This window comes from Symphalangus syndactylus, chromosome 10 (genome assembly GCF_028878055.3).
Source record: "Symphalangus syndactylus isolate Jambi chromosome 10, NHGRI_mSymSyn1-v2.1_pri, whole genome shotgun sequence".
Classification (NCBI taxonomy): Eukaryota; Metazoa; Chordata; class Mammalia; order Primates; family Hylobatidae; genus Symphalangus; species Symphalangus syndactylus.
Window position 1 is genome coordinate 127402582 of NC_072432.2, and position 21364 is coordinate 127423945.

At 38.7% G+C, this 21364-nt stretch overlaps 1 long non-coding RNA gene and 1 pseudogene across 3 annotated transcripts in view; one reads left to right on the forward strand and one right to left on the reverse strand.

Moving 5' to 3' along the window:
- Positions 1-21364, forward strand: part of LOC129491498 (uncharacterized) — a 70366-nt gene that overhangs the window by 1888 nt on the left and 47114 nt on the right. The window contains exons 2-3 of one of the 3 annotated variants that reach the window (XR_010114140.1): positions 82-159; positions 20970-21054. This is a non-coding gene — a long non-coding RNA (uncharacterized lncRNA). Of the gene's footprint in view, positions 1-81; positions 160-14685; positions 15227-20969; positions 21055-21364 lie in introns of those variants that run through there. The other 2 variants (XR_008660565.2, XR_010114139.1) reach the window with 2 other exon arrangements.
- Positions 2888-3550, reverse strand: LOC129491497 (large ribosomal subunit protein uL1-like; annotated as a pseudogene).

Below are 21364 nucleotides of genomic sequence, written 5' to 3' on the forward strand. Positions count from 1 at the left end.
CAATGTTCATGCATTTTAATGGGCCATTTTATTAAAGTCTTCTTAATTATCTAGTTTGAGTGTGCCATTTTTTATTGCCAGGTTCCTGACAATACACTCCATCTGCTATAGAAAGCACCCACGCTGTGCTGATCTTGGTGCCTCCAAATACAGGTCCCTGTAAGTATCTCAACCTCTCTTAAAGGTCTTCCTTTGGTTGGTGTATAGTTTTTCATGGCTGAGTAACAAATTAAAACAATCATTGGGAAATAGTTTTCTGGGTAGCCTTGGAGAGACCCAACTCTTCTCCCTCTTTCTCACTTGTAGTTCTCAATGTAACTGTGGCATGTACTGGGAATGGAACATCTTGATGTAAGGAGGAGCTAGCAGGATCAGCCTAGACTCTGTTCCAGTTCCCCCCTAGAAACAGGACATCCTTAAGTGGGTCAGCCCAGCCAGTCTTGTGACCCGGAGGTATAAAGCCCAAGGTGGGCTGGCTGCAAGAGAGGCACATAGAGATGAGAGTCCATCCACCCTAGGTTGCTTTCCTGAGCTTTAGGAAAGCTCAGGAAAGCATTCATTCCATAAATGGCATTCATTTAGGAGCCTGGATAAACATGAGTCCTAGGCTTCTATTGTCCCTTGCTACCTGTGTATAATTAATAAACCTGCTTCATGTAACTTTGTGTGTGGGTGTTATGTCTCAACCGACTCAGACAAGTCGGTAACCTGCGCCCAGTGAATGCGCTTCACAGTGATAGCAGTTTAACGTCCACCTATTCATTATCTCACAGTTCTGTAGGTCAGAAGTCTGGGCTTGGCGTAATTGGCATAATGGTCTTCCACTCAGCTTCTCACAAGGCCAAAATCAAGGTGTCCTCTGGCTGTCTTCCTGGGAGCTTGGGATCTTCTTCCAGGCTCGTTCATTGTTGGTGGAATTAAATGCCTTGTGGTTATAGGCTGCGGTTCCATTTCCTTGCTAGTTGTTGGCTGATCCTAACCGCAAGGCCTTCTCGCAACATAGCAGCTACTTCTTCAAAGCCAGCAGGGGAATTTCTCTCTAGCCCACTATGAGGGAGTTGTGAAAAATATAATGTAGTCACAGGAGGGACCTTCCTATCATTTTTACCGCACAAAGTGACTGATACAGTTTGGGTATTTGTTTCTGCCCAAACCTCATGTTGAAATTTAATCCCCAATGTTCGAAGTGGGACCTGGTGTGAGGTGTTTGGGTCATAGGAGCAGATCCATGACCCCACTGTGATCCATGGGATCACAATGAGTGAGTTCTCATGAGATCTGATTGTTTAAAGTGTGTGGAACCTTCCCCACTCTCTCTCGCTGCTGCTCTCACCATGTGACATGCCTGCTCCTGATTCACCTTCCATCATGAGTAAAAGCCTCCTCAGGAGCTGAGCAGATGCCAGCACCATGCTTGTACACACTACAGAATGATGAGCTAATAAAACCTCTTTTCTTTATAAATTACCCAGTCTCAGGTATTTCTTTAAGATAGCAATGCAACAAGGACCTAATGCTGTACTTAATTAAGGGATTGATATACCATTATATTCACACATTTCCCCCAAACTTGAGGGAAGGGACTCTACAGAGTATGTGTGCTAGGGATGGGAATCCTGGGGGTCATTTGAGATTCTGCCTACTATAGTGGTGAAGGGGGTTGGGGGTATCTAACTGCTTCAGATATACCTGCAACTAACTTTCCTATTTTATTCATTAGTGTACCCTCAATTATCTAAGATACCTTTGTCTCAATTACTCAGCCTTACTGTAGTTCTGTAGTATAAAATGATCTGTTGATAAGCTTTCACAATGGTTGGCTTAGATGCAGCATTCTTGGGTCTGATAAGACTTAGTGATTTAGTTTGTCTTGAGATAAATTTTCCAGTCTCCTGCCTGAGAGTGTGGCAAGTTTACACCAGATTGTGTCTCTTCTGTGGTTGATTGAGGAAAGAAAGCTGGAGGCCTAATAACCATCAAATAGGCAGACTTTAACTTAATCATTCTACCTTCAGAACAGCACTTCACCTTAATGATTTTCTGCCTATAACTCCAAGTGTCTCTGGTTTATTATCTTTTCTAGAAAATTGACCCCATTTCTCCTATGGAGATAGTGCACGGTGTTGCGTTTCTGCTCCAAGTGGTGTTGAAAGCTGGGCTTTTAACTGTTTTCTTGTCGTCTATTAATCTAGACTCACCCTTTTGATGTCCCACCTTGTCTTTCCCCTTCAGTGTTCCCACTGCCCACTTTCTCAGCTGTTGGGGGATGTGAACAAAACTTGCTGTTTATCTTCAGATTTACATGTTTGGGAATGAGCTCTCCTGCCAACTCCTTTATTATCCTTGACTAACAGCTTTTAATTTCCATCTATTGTGGTTTGAAGTTACCTCATTTCCTTGAATATAATGTTTTTGCTTCTGTGTCTCCATTGATTATTGCTTGAGTATGAGACATTTTCAATTAGAACAGGGGACACATGTGGTTTTATTCTACCACAAATACCAAAGGCCAATATAATAATAATAATAATTACTATATTATTATAATTTATTTATTTTTTGAGACGGAATCTCACTCTATCACCAGGCTGGAGTGCAGTGGTGCAATCTCGGCTCACTGCAACCTCTGCCTCCTGGGTTCAAGTGATTCTCCTGCCTCAGCCTCCCGAATGCTGGGACTACCTCCAGGCACCCACCACCACGCCCAGCTAATTTTTGTATTTTTAGTAGAGGTGGGGTTTCACCATGTTGGCCAGGATGGTCTCGATCTCCTGACCTTGTGATCCACCTGCCTCGGCCTCCCAAAGTGCTGGGATTACAGGCATGAGCCGCTGTACCCGGTCTTGTTTTATTTTTTATTTTATTTTTTGACTTGTAACAGTAGAATTTATTCAAATGTACCTTAATATAGGTGCTGGAGCTTGTCCATGGTCCTCTTGATACACAAGGCCCGGACATTCTGCCAGTTTTTCTTGAGCAATGACACCAGGAAGTTGACAGCCAGGTGAATGTTATACACAAGCTCATCGTCTGTCATCTTCACATGACCAACAGCCACAGCCAGATATAACACCTTCTTCATTTGGAACTTTATGGTAAACTTCACCTTGTCCACTTTGGCCACCATGTTTTCCTTGGGTGTGAGCAGGGAAGAGAACTTTCCTGCCTTCTTTAGGCCTGGGCCAAGGATTGGGATCTGCTTGATCAGAGACTCTGAGGCCAAAATTGCATGATACTTCTTGGCCAGCTTCTTGACCAGTTTCTTATTCCTGTTGAGTTTTTTCAGTGCCTCGATATCCATGTGGGGAATTTCCATGGCCTTGGCCTCGTCACAGTGCAGCTGCTTCCCCAGGACACACACGGAGAACTTGGGGTGGGGAGTGGACTTAAGTCTGACTGTGCCCGAGAAGCGCTTGTCCTTCTGGGGGTCATAATTCAAGCTGATCTGCAACTCCACCGTATCCAGGAACTTGTGGCGTTTGTGCTGGTTCCTGTGCAGGACTTCCCGCACCACCTCCTACAGGGTGTCATGAGAGACTTTGCTACTCATGGCTTCTTGAGCCGGCTATCAGGAAAAGAGCCTGTCATTATTTTATAATAAAGTTCATATAGCATGGCATCTACTCTGGAAGCTTGGGCTGTTCTTATGGAAAGAGTCTTAAACCCATTGTCTCTGAAGAAATGAGAGTGCTAACAGGATGGCTCTTCATACAAGTGAAACTGAGAATTTGCATGGATTACTTGTGTTGGTTTGTTAGTCTGCCTGCCCTCTGCAATGCATAAAATCACTTTGCCAAGTTAGTAAAGGCCCTTAGAGTTGCTGGAGTGATGATTAGATGGGTTTCTGCTTGCAGAGAATTCATATCAACAATAGATCTGCTGGCAGCATTTGTGTTGCTCAACTTTTAGAAAAAAATCAAGTAATAAACATGAATATCAGTGGTTTGAGTAAGAAATATATTTAGGGGTAAGAATTCCCATTAGAAAATCCAAAATGGGCTAGGCTGGGGGGAAGAATTCCCATTAGAAAGTCCAAAATGGGCTAGACACTTTTTGATTTGCTAAAAATAAATCAATTATTAGGGAGCTATTTATTTTATTAAAACATTTTCATTTATTGAAAAGAATGTCTAAGCTTCTTACTAACACATGTGGGAGACACACAATAGACATCAAGGAACTCATAGGTGGTGCTGTTAACCAAGATGCGCAGGCTAGCTTTTATGTAGAGGTGGATAAAATTGTAGTGAAGGCTTGAACTAAGCACGTTGGATCTCAAACTTGGCTGCAAAACATGAAAACTTAAAAAAAAAGTGAGAATCTCATGGATGTGTATGCATGTGGGAGTGCGTGCAAATACACACACACTGATGCCTCAGATCACCTCAAGGAAATGAAACCAGAACTCTGGGGATAAAACTTAGGTTCTGGAATTTTACAATTTGTCTAGCATTTTTAGATAGTTCAATGTGTAGCTAGCATTGTGAATTGCTGAACTAAGATTACAGGCAACTTTAGAGGAAGATATAGATGGGGAGAGAGGTAGTTACTTTTTTTCTGTTTCTATTGATGTTTCATACATTTCGAGAAAGCCATTGAGAAAACTCTTTAAACATTTTCTGCTCTCTCTACTTCCCCTAGGAATAGGAGTGGCATAGAATTGGCTCTCAGTCACCAAATCTCAGTATCCTACATAGAGAATCAAGTGCCTTGCTTTAGAGCAAAGACTTGGTCAATTAGCATTAGATAAATTTTCTGTGTTTCCAAAGGTAGAAATATTGTCACCATCCTCCCACTTTAATCAAGCCACCAATTGCCATTTTACCTATTTAATTACAGGCTTCCTTTTGAAAGGTTGGCTGCTGAGGAATTAGTTTCCAGGGTCACTGAACCCCTGTGAACAGCCTCACCTCTGAATGCCACAGAGGGTGCTCATTCTCAATTCAGAGGCTTGTCTACTTAGATCTCTGCTGCAAGCCCTAGGATGTAGTCAACCTGCAAAACATCTCTCAGAAAGAAAGTTGCAAGTGCTCGACCAGCCCCTTTGAGGATATTGAATTCGGTTCTTATTTTTAACCATGTTTAAAGGTGGGATCTCTTCATTTATTATGATAAAACCCATCTTTCATTCTGAAAGGTAAATCAAAGCAAGAACAAAACAGTGTAATCAGTGCCTCTGATGGTTTATACAGGATATGGACATATTTCAGAATTGTAAATATGAATGTGAATTTTTGTATAAGTGTAAACTGATAATGATAGCAAGAAAAATTTCCCCCTTCCATTGTTAAAGAGAAGAGAGTTAAAGTTGTTTCTCTCTGTTTATCATTGTTCTTTTTTTTCTGACATAAGCAGTTGTTTTAGCCTCTGAAGACTCTGGTAGATATGCATAAACTGATCTGGGTTTCATTCTATTTCACAAATCAATGAACAAAGCTGTCCTCCTGAAAAATTATTGAAAGCTCTTCATTACAAATGACAATGAAGGAAACTAGAAGAACCAGATGGAGTTCTAAATCCTAAGTGGGTTTTCTGAGCATCAGAATAGGCTGAGGTAAAGTAAATAAATAAAAAATAAAGCCAACTCTGTTTGACTTGCAAATTTGTTATGAAATAAATATGGAATGCTTCAATGCTGGCTTAACCAGCCCTTCTTCTCTGAAATAATAGTGCAAATTTATTTAGCTTCTTTCCTCCTTGAAGATTCTCAAACATTCTATAAGTTATGAGTAGAGATGTTCCCTAGAGAGATAGAAAAATAACATAGCAGAAAGGGGCAGTAAACATTTCCAGCCCTTCAATGATGTTAGAAACTATTTGAATTCAGGATAGTGACAATATTCCTTCCTCCAACATATGTATTAGACCGTTTCCCAGGTTTTATGGTTGAATAGTTCATGTTGGAATAGCGAGTCACCATACAAAAAAAGTCTTTATTTAGAATTTCTTGGTAAAAAGGAAGAGAAAACATTTATTTATATTATAAAAAAAGGAAACAGTTTTCTACAAAGTGACTACTCAATGACACTATCTAATTTGAAAGAGTTTTGAAAACATTTTGGCACATTTCAATATTTCAATTGGATTGGAGAGGACATCCTTCAAATGGTAAACATTTATTTCAGAGCCTTCCCCAAGAGAAAGAGTTGCTCCCTCCCTTTGTTTTCTTTTTCTTTAGGAATCTAAGGGAGTGATACATCTTTCTGTCTTATAATCTCTGTAGATCCAAATTCACAAATATTTAGCCTATGGAATTCAGCACTATGTTTTGTGTTTTGCTCAAATTGGATTGCAGTGAGCTTTTCTAGAACAAGTTGGATCTTTATCTCTTTCCTTTCCTGGACTTGAAGGCTTTGTAATCACCCAATTGGGTTCTTCTTGCCTGCTGCCCAGAAAAAGCTAATACACTGAGAACAGCAGGAATGTTTGCAGCAAAGGAAGAGTTTAACGATCACAGGGCCAGCCAAGTGGAAGGATAGGAGATAATTCTCAAATCTGCCTCGCCAAGAATTTGGGGACTGGGGTTTTCAAGGATAGCTTGGCAGTCAGAGGACTAGGGAATGCGGATTGCTGATGAGGTGGGTCTGGGATGAAACCATAGGGGGTTGACACTGTCTTATTGTGCTGAGTCAGTTACTGGGTGGGGGTTACAACTACAAGATGTTAGTTGGTCTGTATAGAATGCAAGGTCTGAAAAATGTCTCAAACACTAGTCTTCAAGTATTTATAGTAGTGATGTTATCTATAGGGGCAACTGAGGAAGTTAATCTTGTGACTATTGGCTGTGAGACTCCTGAGTAGCAAGTAGTTTTAAAAAAGCAAGTTATAAAACAATGACTTCTTAAGTTTATGTCAACAAAAGAAACAATGGCTGGTTAGAATTTCCGCTATGCCTACAGCTTAGCAGAATTCAGGCTCCTACCTATCCCAGTTCTAACCTTGTGGTCCTTCATTTGTTTTACAAAGGTGGTTTCAGCCCCTGAGCAAGGAGAAGGTTAGTGTTTGGAAAGGACCGTTGTCATCTTTGTTTTAGACTTAAACTACAAATGAAATTCCTCCAATAGTTAACTAAGAGTGAGCAGACAGTTATCTTGCAGGGTTAGAAGTAAGACTGAGTCAGTTATGATTTCCCCCACTGTCATAAGTTTCATAAAAGTGGTTTCAGCATTGCTTTGGGTTCTTAGATCACTCTTAGCTCCTGCTGGCCTGGGACACTCTACATATACTTTTAAGCAACTCCATCAACTACTGCATTACGTAAAAGCGTGGAGTTAATTTAGTTTTGGTATTCTTTATTTCAAGGATTTATTAACATTTACATTTTGGAAACATAATAATGAGAAAGACACTCCCTGACCTCAGCGTGCTTACACACTACCAGGCAAAAAATTAATACATGATATTAATAAAATAAAGAAAATACATAGATGGTCATAAGCAAAGCAGCATAAGGATTTACAGGGAAACTGTTATTCTGATCAAGGTAATTAGTAATTAACACTTCAGCTAGACTTGTAGGCAACATATTTGAGTTGGATCATTCAATGGTAACTCTAAGTTTAGATACAATAGTCAAGATGTTCCTGGAATTAGGTAGCTGTGAAGAGTTATTCCCATATCTAAATTTCCTTCCATAAATTCATGAGGGAGTACCACAAAGAGATTGCTACCCAGAGCATCCCATTTTTTTAAATGTTAGGCTTTAATAATCATATATGAGCCAATGATTAAGTACAAAGAAATAAGCAACTGAGAAATCCTGTAAGATGGAGCCAGGCTAATGCAAAGCATCATTCTGATTGAGCAAGGTGATGCTGGATACTCCTCATTCTACTCACCCAAGGTTCAATTCCAAGAAGACTCTGTGGGGCAGGCCAGGGAAAGTTGGTGCAGCCTCTGCTTATTCATTCCTGCTGATTCATGAACCCCAAACAATGCCTATGTCTTTTCTGAGTAGTCCAGGGTTTGCTGCAACCCTAGTATAAATATTCCAAGACAGCTCTGATTCTCTAATAAATGTAAGTAAATAGATTCTGGTCTATAAGATGTGATTTATGAAACATACAAATCTTTCCTTGCAAAACTATTATTTTCTCATCATTTTCCCCCTATGCCTGAAATTACATACCTTAAGGAATAACCTTTTAATTTAGAGATAAATTAATTATAGGTTGACATACATATATTTCAAATAGGTTCCCTGTTAAATCTAATTGGTCATTCACACCTCAGTGTAAATTAATTTAATTAGATATTTTACTCAGAGAAAAATTTAATGCAAAATAAAAGAAGGGAAGAAATAACATTTGTTAGTACTAGACAATTAAATACATTTTTTTCAAGTAGCCCATAAACCTAGTGGATTCTGCATCATTATTAAAAAGGACTCTGGAGTTCAAACTGGCTCAAGTTAACCCTGCTAGTAGTAGAAGCAATATATATCCAGTTCTGTGTCAATATAAGTTAAATACACTTGAAGAAGAGAAAGTAGGAAGAAGAGGAAGAGGAAGAGGGAGAGAGGTGGAGTCAGAGGATTCAGAGATCAGTGTTGCTAAAATTTTTGTTTACATTCTATATGCATGCAACATACCCTGTTGTAAGAGTACCCTTGAATAAAATACATAAGTAAAATTTATTTCTGTGCAATAGTACCTAAGGGAAATGATTATAAGCTGTATTTTGATTACACGTGATGCAATATGAACATCTGTATCACATGTAGATAGATAAATGTGAGCAATAAAGGCTAAACAAAAAATATAAAATAGCAAACAGCAACTATATTTTTTTCCTTGCACTCTCACTCTCTTATTAGTAAATAAAACTAAAAGAATATTCACAGGTTTTCACTTCAGGGACTATAAAGATGCCAGTGACTGGTTGATTCTATCATTTAGAGTAGCCATAGGTAGGCAGTAGCTTGAGTTTACCATTCAGATAAATGGTAGATATTGTGCAACTGCTCAGAATAAAACCGTTCAGAAACAGTTCTGAAAAGTAAATTTGGGGGAGCATATTTCCAAATGTATTATTGTGCTGGCTTTTGGTCATAGAGTTGAAAGATCTCTAAAATAGAGCAGCATTTCATTGTCTTCTATACATATGTGCTATTTAAGACCTAGGTAATAATGCTATATTAAAAGCATAAAAACCACCAGCCTGGCATTTTCCAGGGTGTTATATGTATACTTCTGGTGTTATAGGAAATGATTGTTTTTTGGTGGTGGTGGTGGGGTGTGTTTGTGTGTGTGTGTGTGTGTGTGCATGTGTATGTGTATATGTAAGTATATATATCTAGATATGCACACACACGTATCTGAAGAGTTCATTATTGTAATAAATAATAAATAGACCTTTGTTTAAAAGGAATATTCTATAAGGTAAGGCTAAGTTCATTTAAGTATTGAACCTTTGTGAGTTGATTAAAAATATTACATCAGTAGTGTAGGTGGTATCCAGATGTGACAAAAATTATGATATTAAAACATGAATTAAATTTGAAGAAAAACAGCATCATCCTAGACAATAAGCTATCGGAGGGCAGGGAACTTAGAATCCTTTTTCTTGTGCCATATTTGCAGTTGTTTGTATAAAGCCTAGCGCATAGTTGATGTACAATAAATTTTGAATGAATTAATACTAAATGAATACTAATGAAAGTTAACTTTGCCTCTACTGTGAGTTTGTGGAAATTGTTTATTCCTTCTGAACTGTCAAGCATCAATCTATTGAAAGAAAATGATAATTACAGTCCTCCTATTTCACAAGGCTATTGTAAAATGCAAATACAATAACATACATAAAAGTACCTTGCAAACTGCTGAACATCATACAAAATAAAGATAATTTTATATTGTTTGTAATTCACATGTCATAGGTTGACAACCTAGGTAAATGACTTACTATACCATTTCTCTTAGTGTTAGAGACCACAAATGTGTCATGAAAAAATTCAATACTCCTAGGGGCATGTTAGACATTTTTATCTAAGTGCTACAAGAAATGTATCCTGGTCCCTGGTGTTTTATCCAACCACACAAGGTTTTTTAGTTTTAGAAGAAAATGAACTTAAATAACTTAGCTACATGCATCATACACACATGAAATGCACAATTAGCTATGAGCATTACAGGAGAGACTTGCAGTGTTCGTAATAATTGTCATTATGGAAAATTGCTCATGTACAGCTGGATTGTGTCCATCACGTAGCCTTGGTGTGGTAGATTAAAGGCAACCACAAATTCTTTGTTACCCTTCTCATTGAGAAGTGGACTCTAATTCCTCTTCTCTCCAACCAGGACTGGCCTTAGTGAATACTTTGACCAACAGAATATGGAGCTAGCTTCTGGGTCTAGGCCTTAAGAGACCATCAGCTTCCACTTCCTATGTCTAAAAATGCTTTCTCTGGAAGTCCTGAGCCATCCACCATGTGACACTATGATGTCCCTAAGACTGCTGTCTGTAGAGGCCATTTATAAACTCTCTGATAGACAGTTCTGGCTGAGCCCAGCCTGACGGCTATCCTTAACAAAAACCCAGCCATGAGTGTCAAGTTGTCTTGGACCTTCCAGATCAAGCTCATATTCTGCCAGCTGAATAGTCAGGTACCTCTGTCAACATCGTGTAGAACTAAAAAGTTCTCCAACCCTTCTTTTATTTGATTTGATTTCATTTTATTTATTTTATTTTTTGAGGTGGAGTCTCACTCTGTTACCCAGACTGGAGTGCAGTGGCGCCATCTTGGCTCACTGCAACCTCTGCCTCCTGGTTCAAGTGATTCTCCTGCCTCAGGAGAGTGATTCTCAAGTAGCTGGGACTACAGGCAGGTGCCACCACATCTGGCTAATTTTTGTATTTTTAGTGGAGATGGGGATTCTCCATGTTGGCCAGACTGGTCTTGAACTCCTGACCTCAAGTGATCCGCCCACCTCGGCCTCCCAAAGTGCTGGGATTACAAACATAAGCCATTGTGTCCAGCATCCCTTCTTGATTCCTGACCCACAAAATTGTGAAATAAAATTAAGAGGTTGTTTCATTTTATCAGGGGTAATTTGTTATACAATAATAGAAGGCAAGAACACTCAGCTCACAGTCCACAAAATTTTCTTCCTCCATAATAATTCCATATAATGTGTGTGCTATGTATATTTGCAAAAGATCTCTTATTTGCTACTTTTGTATTTCTTATATCCTCAATTCATACAAATAAATCAATGGATGGTGGAAATACAGAGGTAGTAAAGTAGTAATTTTAATGAAAACATTACAGCTTCAAAAATAACATTAGAATGAATATTGAAGAAAATTCCAGTGCAAACACAAGGTTTTATGTACTAAGGGTTTTATATACACAGGGTTTTTATGTACATAATTTTTTATGTACTGAGATAAATGAGTCTCTGAGTATGATATGTAATTGGAAAAAAGAGGTAAAATTGAAAGTATAAAAACAGATATTTTAAAATTCAGACTGGTGTGTTCACTATTAAGAAATTTTGTCAAATGGTAGCATAGAATTTACTGAGTCTTTTGTGTTATTTTCGAACAAATCAAAGTAACAACTCTAGTAATCCAAATTAGTTTCTCTTTAACAAGTGAAAAACAGTGCTTTCAAGTAAAAATTATGGCCCCGAAGCATCATTCAAAATTGCTCTCTTTGTAACTACAATGAGATTTAACTCACATTGAAACAGAGAAGATTGTAATATCACCTGAAAGTTATTAACAAACATCATGCTCTGCACCTTATCCCTAAAATTCCATTTCAAGTGACAATAATGGATATTACATAATAGCAATGTCATATAGTATAGAAATCCAATTACTGGTTTGTGAATTTCTGCCAACAGAGCAGACAGTTGACCTTATATTTAGATAAATTAAAGTACAAAAGATGAATCAGTATGATGCCTTAAGTGATACACCTATAAAAGAGATGCTCAACAACTATGTCCTTTTTATCATTGATAGTACAAACTATAAGGGAAAATAGTTTTGGTTTACTTTCTCATTATTTTGTAAACCATGATGTAGGCTCCTACCATTTCATTAGGCTGAGCAGAGACTGTGTAGGTATGTACCTGCTCTGTGTGATACGTGCTGCTAGGGAATAAATGCTGCTTTACTCACAAAGAAATGTGGTGGTTGATGATACTACTTCCTGATGTCTATTCAGCATGGGCACGAACACTAAGCATTGGGATTAGATTGAGTTTTAGCTATTAAGAATTAGTAGTTTTATCATGTTGTTTGAAGAAACATTCCACAGTTTTGCTATACTGACCATTTAGGGAATGTTGGTTACATGTAAACTGAAAAATTAAGAGATTTCAAATATTTATTATTAATTTTGATAGCTCAGTAGTTTTATTTCAGGTGGCTTAGTCAAGTGATAATATATTCAGATTTTAAATTATGAATCAGTCACTTTACAGGCAAAAGAAAGCAAGTTTTTAACTTTAAGGCAATATAGGGATTTAATAAGACTGAATTAATTATTGTGGAAATAATTGAGTTAAGTTTTTTGATGTTTTTATTTAGTTATTAAGGAAAAAAAATATGCCCATGATATAGTAGAAATCTCTGTCTACAGTTTCTTCCCAAATTGAAACATTCAAAATTCTCCTTTTGAAAGCAAATGCTTATGGTATTGTCATCTGACAGGATCCTGAGATTAGACTTCATGAAAAAAATTACTTCAAATTTCAAGGCCTATTTCAAAGCAAATATTCAAAATTAACTGTCAGTGACTCAAAAAGCTTGTATCCATTCCAATATCTTTAATTATGTTGTGGGTTTCTTTTTTTACTTAGTATACATGGAATAAACACAGAAAACTAGATTTTGTATCTGACCAAAATATCACCTATTCATTATTGAATCAAATATTTTATAGTTTTTTTGGTGACATTTGGTGAACAATGTCACCCTTTTAGTGAAGCAAAATAAAATAAAAATTTTACTAATTTAATAAAAATTTTACTAATTTAAAACTCCCTGTTATTTTTATGGAAAGTAAGTCACATTCCTTCAGGAAAAGGCAAAATATAGAAAGAAAGAGGAAGTCAGTAGTTAGGGTGAAGAGCTGCGGGGGGATCTGATGCAGAGGAGCAGTATGAAGTCTTCTTGAAGTGTTTCCAATGCTGGCCATTCTATCAGTGGTGGTGGTTACAAGTGTGTAAGAACTCATGGAACTCTATGCCAAAAAGGGTAAACTTTTCTATTTGTAATTTTTTTTTTTTTTTCTGAGATGGAATCTCACTCTGTCACGTAGGCTGGAGTGCAGTGGTGCCATCTCGGCTAACTGCAGCCTCCGCCTCCCGGGTTCAAGAGATTCTCATGCCTCAACTTCCAGAGTAGCCAGGATTACAGGTGCCCATCACCATACCTGGCTAATTTTTGTATTTTTAGTAGAGACGGGGTTTCACCATGTTGGCCAGGCTGGTCTTGAACTCCTGACCTCAAGTAATTCGCCTGCCTTGGCCTCCCGAAGTGCTGGGATTACAGACATGAGCCACTGTGCTCAGCTATTTGTAATTTTTTAAAAATAAAATGAATCTTTTAAAGTGATGCAGAATGAAGTGTTCATATTTGCATTAAACTCATTGATTTGTCTGAAATATTGAAATACAATTTTTCATATTTTTTTTTTACAGTAGATTTACAGACTGTATGAGTCTTTATCTCCTTTTTCAGGCTATCATGAAATCTTAGAGTTTAGGTGGAAGGGAATGAGAAAAGATACTAGAAGCAATAAAAACAGAAGTAGAGCCATGAAACCCGTGGAAGAGTTGGAAGGCATGCCTGCTCTGCTGAACTAAATATAGTGAAGTTCTTCTCAGCACTGATGCCCAGGTGCAAATACACACATCTGGATTTGATAGCAACATGCTCACAGACAGACACCAAGAAGCAGTGGATAAAATATTCTGTTATTACACACAGAATATTTTACAAAATATTCTGTCTTTACATGAAAGTTGCCTAGTATTTCTTCCTGGAATGTCATTTTCTTTAGTATTCACTATTTAAATGTATTACTTCCTTAGATAAAAACCAGGAGACTAATGATTTAAGTCCCTTTTGTCTTTCCTTCCTTCCTCAATATTATTCTCATAAAGGAATATTTACTTAAAAAGTGCTTCAGGTACTAAAGCAATTGGTCAGACCTTCGAATTACTTCCCTCACAATTGAATTTAAAGCATCTGTTGCAAGCAACATAACAATCACCATAGTAAGAAAGGAGCTGTGGAGAGACAGGAGATTAAGAATCATAAGGTCTCCATGCTAAACCCAGTTCTGTCATTTATGGGATGACCTTGGGTGACAATGAGTATGATGATGATCATGATGCTGATTTCTTACTCCCAAATCCAAGAACACTGAGATTGGGTCTGAAGATACTGGACCTGAAAATAATAGACTTCGCTCAGTTTAATGCACAGGATTATTAAACATGAAGAAAGTCACGGGTTCTGGAAATAGATACTAGTGATGACTACATAACACTGCGAAAATATTTAGTGCCACTGAATCGGACACTTAGCCATGGTTAAAATGGTAAGTTTTATATATATTTTGCCACAATAGAAAAATGATATGAAAACAGCATAGGCAAAGAATATACCTAATACAAGCCTGTTTCTCAGGTGACACCTTTTATTCTTTATGAACACTTATTCCAGGTGGAACCATGAAAATAGTCAGCAACTTCAGAATCTGCCACACCTGGGAAGCCCTCCAAGAAAGTATGGGGAAAAGAAAGCCAGATCAGATTGTTACTGTGTCTGTGTAGAAAGAAGTAGACATAGGAGACTCCATTTTGTTCTGTACTAAGAGAAATTCTTCTGCCTTGAGATGCTGTTAATCTATAACCTTACCCCCAACCCCGTGCTCTCTGAAACATGGGCTGTGTCAACTCAGGGTTAAATGGATTAAGGGCTGTGCAAGATGTGCTTTGTTAAACAGATGCTTGAAGGCAGCATGCTCGTTAAGAGTCATCACCACTCCCTAATCTCAGGTACCCAGGGACACAAACACTGCGGAAGGCCGCAGGGACCTCTGCCTAGAAAAGCCAGATATTGTCCAAGGTTTTTCCCCATGTGATAGTCTGAAATATGGCCTCGTGGGAAGGGAAAGACCTGACCCTGACCGTCCCCCAGCCCGACACCCGTAAAGGGTCTGTGTTGAGGAGGATTAGTACAAGAGGAAGGAACGCCTCTTTGCAGTTGAGACAAGAGGAAGGCATCTGTCTCCTGCCCATCCCTGGGCAATGGAATGTCTCCCTATAAAACCCGATTGTATCTTCCATCTACCAAGATAGGGGAAAACCATCTTAGGGCTGGAGGTGGGACATGCGGGCAGCAATACTCCTCTGTAAGGTATTGAGATGTTTATGTGTATGCATATCTAAAGCACAGCACTTAATTCTTAACCTTGTCTATGATGCAGAGACCTTTGTTCACATGTTTATCTGCTGAACTTCTCTCCACTATTATCCTATGACCTTGCCACATCCCCCTCTCAGAGAAACACCCAAGAATGATCAATAAATACTAAGGGAACTCAGAGGCTGGCAGGATCCTCCATATGCTGAACGCTAGTCCCCTGGGCCCCCTTATTTCTTTCTCTATACTTTGTCTCCGTGTCTTTTTATTTTCTAAGTCTCTCGTTCCACCTAATGAGAAACACCCACAGGTGTGGAGGGGCAACCCACCCCTTCAGAAAGCATCTTGAGTTTTATCTTCCCCTGTGCAGAAGAGCTGTCTCAATGCCCAAACACAATTTCTAGTAAGTAAGACAATAAGTTTGCCACGAGGTCAGCCACATCCCCCAGGCCTAATGTCCTGGTAACAGGGCTGGAAAATTCCTGCTGTACCAAAGTTGTTCAATCTCCTTTTCCTTATCTTTGCCGCTCATTGAGAAACCTTATTTTGCTTGTGTCTATGTGGCAAAACCTGGGAATTTTCACTGATGTTCACGTCAGCTTGTCCACAGTCAGGCATGATACACACATGCAAATAAAACCATTACAGTGGTATGAGCTCTTTCTCCTGTCTAAAATTTTCTTCTATGTGAAGGGAGCTTCATTATTATAACACTCTTGGTTCTTCATGTACTTTTTTTCAAGAGCAGTAGCTTAATCAGATTATTGTGTTTGGAAAGATAGATGAGGCCTAAGTAGCCCAGCTTCTTGCTAATTCCTTATTCTTGGAAGCAGCTTTGCTCACATAGATTATGCATTATCTTTTGCTCCTTCGTATTGTCTATTTTATAGGGACCTGCCTCTAGGTGGGGAGATGTCTGAGAGCCTGAGACTGGATATTTCTGTCTAGTTTCAGGGAGCACTGTTGGCTGTGTGTGTGTGTGTGTGTGTGTGTGTGTGTGTATGTACAACATTCTTCAATATCAGCTTATTCAGTAAAGGCAGGATTTTATCCTTCCCCCAGCCCCCCTATTCTCACTCCATTTGTTTTACTTCCAAGTTAGTTCAGAACTTAGGCAGACAAGAGAGATGCTATTTACTGAGACTATCAAAACACCCCAACATCTGCTGCATGAATTAATGAGTTTGAAAAAGAGACAATGAATAAAGTGTGGAAGGCCAGAACATAGGAGAAGTAATTGAGGCTTCTTATGTGCCTTGAGCGGGGAAGTTGAACTTTGGAGATGCTTCATTAAAACAAATTGAGTATTCAGTTGATGACGTGCAGGCCTTGCTCTTCTTGAACAAAGGCCTCAGCAGTGGCACAGACCTCAGAAGGCTGATGGTCTTAGCAAAGATTTGGGCCATACAAAACAGTGAGCAAGCTTCAGCAAGGGGATTGGGCTCTAGCAAAGATTTCAGAGTCCAGACCTTAGCCAAAATGCTGGCTTCAGGCCTTAAGAGCATTATCCAAACACCAGCGGGCCCTGACTGTATCAGCAAAGGCTGGGCCATTTGCATGTGCAGGCCACCTGGGGGCTACAGCAAGGTTTTGTGGGAAGTGGGGTCTCTGCTCATCTCTGCTGCTCACAGAGGCCTTATAAGCCGGCTCAGGTTTTCGATTAGACAGAAAAGAGAGTTTTACTGGTCTTTTTAGCTTTGGAGGAAAAGCAATGTTTGATGCTTTTAAACTGCAAAGCAGCTGACGTCTACAAAATACTGGTGAGGTTCTTGCTTTAAATTGTTAATGCAAACTGGAGTGTTTGTAAGTGAAATAACAAGGTGTTTTTTTTTGTTTTTTTTTTTGTTTTTTTTTCAAATAAACAGGAACAGTATCAGCATAAGGGCAGGAATTGATCCAACTAGATTTTTAAAAAAGTTTATACTTGTGGATGCAAGGAAATTGATGAATGGAAGTTAACTATATGCTTCTCTCTGCTTTTGTGAATTTTAATGCCAGGCCTAGGCACATGGTCCTAGACACTATGTCCCAAGTTGCTTTCTGCATTTTAGAGAAATGCATATTGTGGGCAGTTCACGTGGATTAAAATGGCTTGTTCACGTGGTCTCAAGAATGATCTCTGTAAGTTAAGTACATAGAATTTAAACTAACAGCATGGCTATTCGCTAGCAATATTTAAATCTGTTACCATACAGTGTCCACCCTCAATATGTCACTGGATTGACAATGCTCTGGTGCTCAAAGGAGGAATTAAAATTTGAATACGCTGAATGAAAAAAGGAAGACACCTAAAATAACTGTCCCATCTCTGATGGGCTTCATTGGTCAATAAAATTTGACATAATTTGGGAATATCAAATAAAATAGAGGTCAAGTTTTCAGCTGTGGGTCTGTTGTTAATTTAATAATTGATTTTTGTGAACTACTTAGGAGCTTAAGGGAAAAATCTACCCTGCATATCAACAGCCCCAGGAGAACACTTAAAAGATTTGTATTTGCTTTATGTTGCAGGGTAGTTTTATGAAACTGGGAGCACTTGTCTCCTGATAAAACACTGATCTTCTCAAAAAAGACAAAGAAGGACAGGTTCTGTACAGCAAAAGAAACTGTCAACAGAGTAAACACACAACCTACAAAATGAGAGAAAAAATACTTGCAAACTATGCATCTGACAAAGGTCTAATATCCAGAGTCTTTAAGGAACTTAAACAAATTAACAAACAAAAAATAAACACCTCCATTTAAAAGTGGGCAAAAAACATGAACAGACACTTGTCAAAATAAGACGTACACGTGACCAAGAAGCAAATAAAAATAAGCTCAACATTACTAAGTATTAGAAAAATACAAATTGAAGCCACAGGGAGACACCATCTCACACGAGTCAGAATGGCTCTTAATAACATGTAAAAAAATAACAGATGCTGGCAAGGTTGAGGAAAAAAAGGAATACTTACTTCTACACTGTTGGTGGGAGTGTAAATTAGTCCAGCCATTGTGGAAAGCAGTGTGATGAATTTCTCAACTTAAAAGAGAACTACCATTTGACCCAGCAATCCCAATATTGGGTATATACCTTTAAGTCGTTTTACCATAAAGACACATGCACGCATATGTTCATCACTATTCACAATAGCAAAGACATAGAATCAACCTAAATGCCTATAACAGTAAATTGGATACAGAAAATGTGGTACATATATACCATAGAATACTATGCAGCCACAAAGAAAACCAAGATCGTGTCCTCTGCAGCAACATAGATGAAGCTGGAGGCCATTATCCTAAGTGAACAAATGTAGGAACAGAAAAATAAATACTGCATATTCTCACTTATAAGTAGGAGCTAAACACTCAGTACACATGGACACAAAGACGGGATCAGCAGACATCAGGTGGAGGATGGGAGGAGGGTCAGGATCAAAAAACTACTTATCAGGTACTAAGCTTATTACCTCAGTGACAATCTGCACACTAAACCTTCATGACTTGCAACTTACTTACATAAGAAACCTGCACATCTGCCCCAAATTTAAAATAAACGTTAACAAAACAGCAACAAAACACTGATCTTGGAGAGAGGAATGGCCACGACTTGAGTCAGCCATGAGGTTAATGGTTAAGATTAATGTGTTAAAAGAACAAATAGTTGAATTGTTTGGGGAAAAATCTTACTTTTTTTTTTTTTTTTTCTCCGAGGTGGAGTCTCACTCTGTCACCTAGGCTGGAGTGCAGTGGAGCCATCTAGACTCACTGCAACCTCTGCCTCCTGGGTTCAAGCAATTCTCCTGCCTCAGCCTCCCAAGTAGCTGGGATTATAGGTGCCCGCTACCACTCACAGCCAATTTTTGTATTTTTAGTAGAGATGGGGTTTCACCATGTTGGTCAGGCTGGTCTCAATCTACTGGTCTTAGGCTATCCACCTGCCTTGGCCTCCTAAAGTGTAGGGATTACAGGTGTGAGCCACTGCGCCCAGCCAAGAATCTTCTTTCCCAGGACTGGAGTGTCCTTTCATGTGGAAGGCTCTCTATTAGCATAGCTCTCCACACCTCTCTTCCTTCACTCATTCTTTTCAACAGAGGAGAGACACAATCCCTTTAATTAGTTGGGAAAAGAACCTGGACACAAGAGGCTATGAAAACATTAGGCTGTTTTCTTTTGTCAGACACATGGTAGGGTTACATTTCTCCACCCAAGTGAAGTCAGACCAGTTATTTCTTCCTCTTACCATAAGGATCAGCAGCCTGAACTATTAAGTAGGATGGTGTTGATGTTGAATAGAGCTCCCAACCAACCCTTGATGGACACGTAGTATGAATCTCTGTGAGTGGAAAGACTTGCTACCCATGTTGTTAGGTAGCCTATTTTCATCAGTGCAGAAATTAGCTCCTAGAAATGGAGTGACCTCATAACAAAATATCTAAACTATGTGATACTGCCTTAAAGGCTGGGGAACAGAGAATGAGGGAAATAATATTAAAGCCTGGAAATATTGTGAACCGTGTTTTTCAATGACATGATATTTGATAGAAAGCATCACCTGTAATAACTCCACAGGCAGATAATATATCCAATGAACTTATTAGTCGTAGTGAAGAGTTTAGAAAAAAAGAACATAGTACCATAAATTGGTGCTGTTTGCTCCATTTGAAAAGGTTCCATAATCACAGAAGAGCCTTATGAATTTGCAAAAAGAGAATGAAAATTGAGAAGAAACTTGAAGGGTTATAAGGCTGATTAAAAAGGCAAAATAAAAAATTGAGACGTTCCTTGAGTGACAAAAACTTAAAGGGTGATAGAACTCAGCCTTGCTGGTGAGGATGAAATCAGAGATTTTACTTATCACAACCATTGTTAAAACCTGAAAAAAATAGGTTAATATCATGCCTAGCAATTCCCCTGAGTTTTACAATATGGCTCAGGGAATTAAAGCTAAAAGTATAGTTCTCACCACAAAGCTTCATAAGCTCAAAGTATTTAGTAAGTCCAGAGAACGAGGCATGCCTCTAAAAGAAAGGTAGTCTTGGTTATTGGTATCTGCATCCTACTAGAATCAAATAGAAGTCATTCTTCTGAGTTGTACTGTCTGGGAAGATATGAAACAATACTAAAAACATTATTTGAGACCTAAAAAAAATTACTCTTGAAGTGCTAACCTTCGTGCGCAGGAAGCAAGCTAAAAAGCTGCTCTGCCTTCCAAGAGGATATGTCCTCTAATATCCTCATTAGATGTGGTCAAGAAAAGTAATAAACAAAGAGGACTTTTCCAAAAGTCAGAGCCAGTTGCCATAGAAATTATTTGACTATAGAGCATTTTCCAGGAATGAGAAGTGAGAACTAATCAAGGAATGTTACCTTTGGCAGAGATAGGGCCCATTCAACATCTGCTCAGTGGGATTTAGAATTGCTATGAACTAGTAACTATACGATGTCTCCTCTCCTCCAACCCACCCCTTTTTAAATGAGAATGCTGAAGTTGTCCTGTTTGCCTTCCACTATGGTATACTCTATATGTGACTGTAGTGGTTGTGGCAGGGTGAGGATGTAAAAAAAAAAAAATCACTTGTTTTTGTACTTCGTAGGTGTTTAGAACAAGAAGAATTATATATGTTCCTGATATCCACATTTTCCCCATTACCTCTTGATGCATTGACTACAAGTTCACCCAAAGATCCTAGACCTTGACTTGATGCTTTGACTTGATGGAACTTGGGGTGGCCTTCCTTGAGAAAGTGGTGAGTCTACTTTGTGTAAGAAGGAGAGTGAAGCAAATATTTAGTGGCAAGAAGGGAGAACTATTGGGGATGTTCACAAATATGCTGCTTGTCCTTCATTCTCTGCACAGAATAGAATCAAACCTCCCTGCCTACTAAAGTTTGTTTGAACATAAGGCTTGTTTTTGTCAATACAATGTGAGAAGGACTGGTGTGTGTCACTTCTGGCTGTGTGTGTTTCACCAAGCTTCCTTCACCATTGC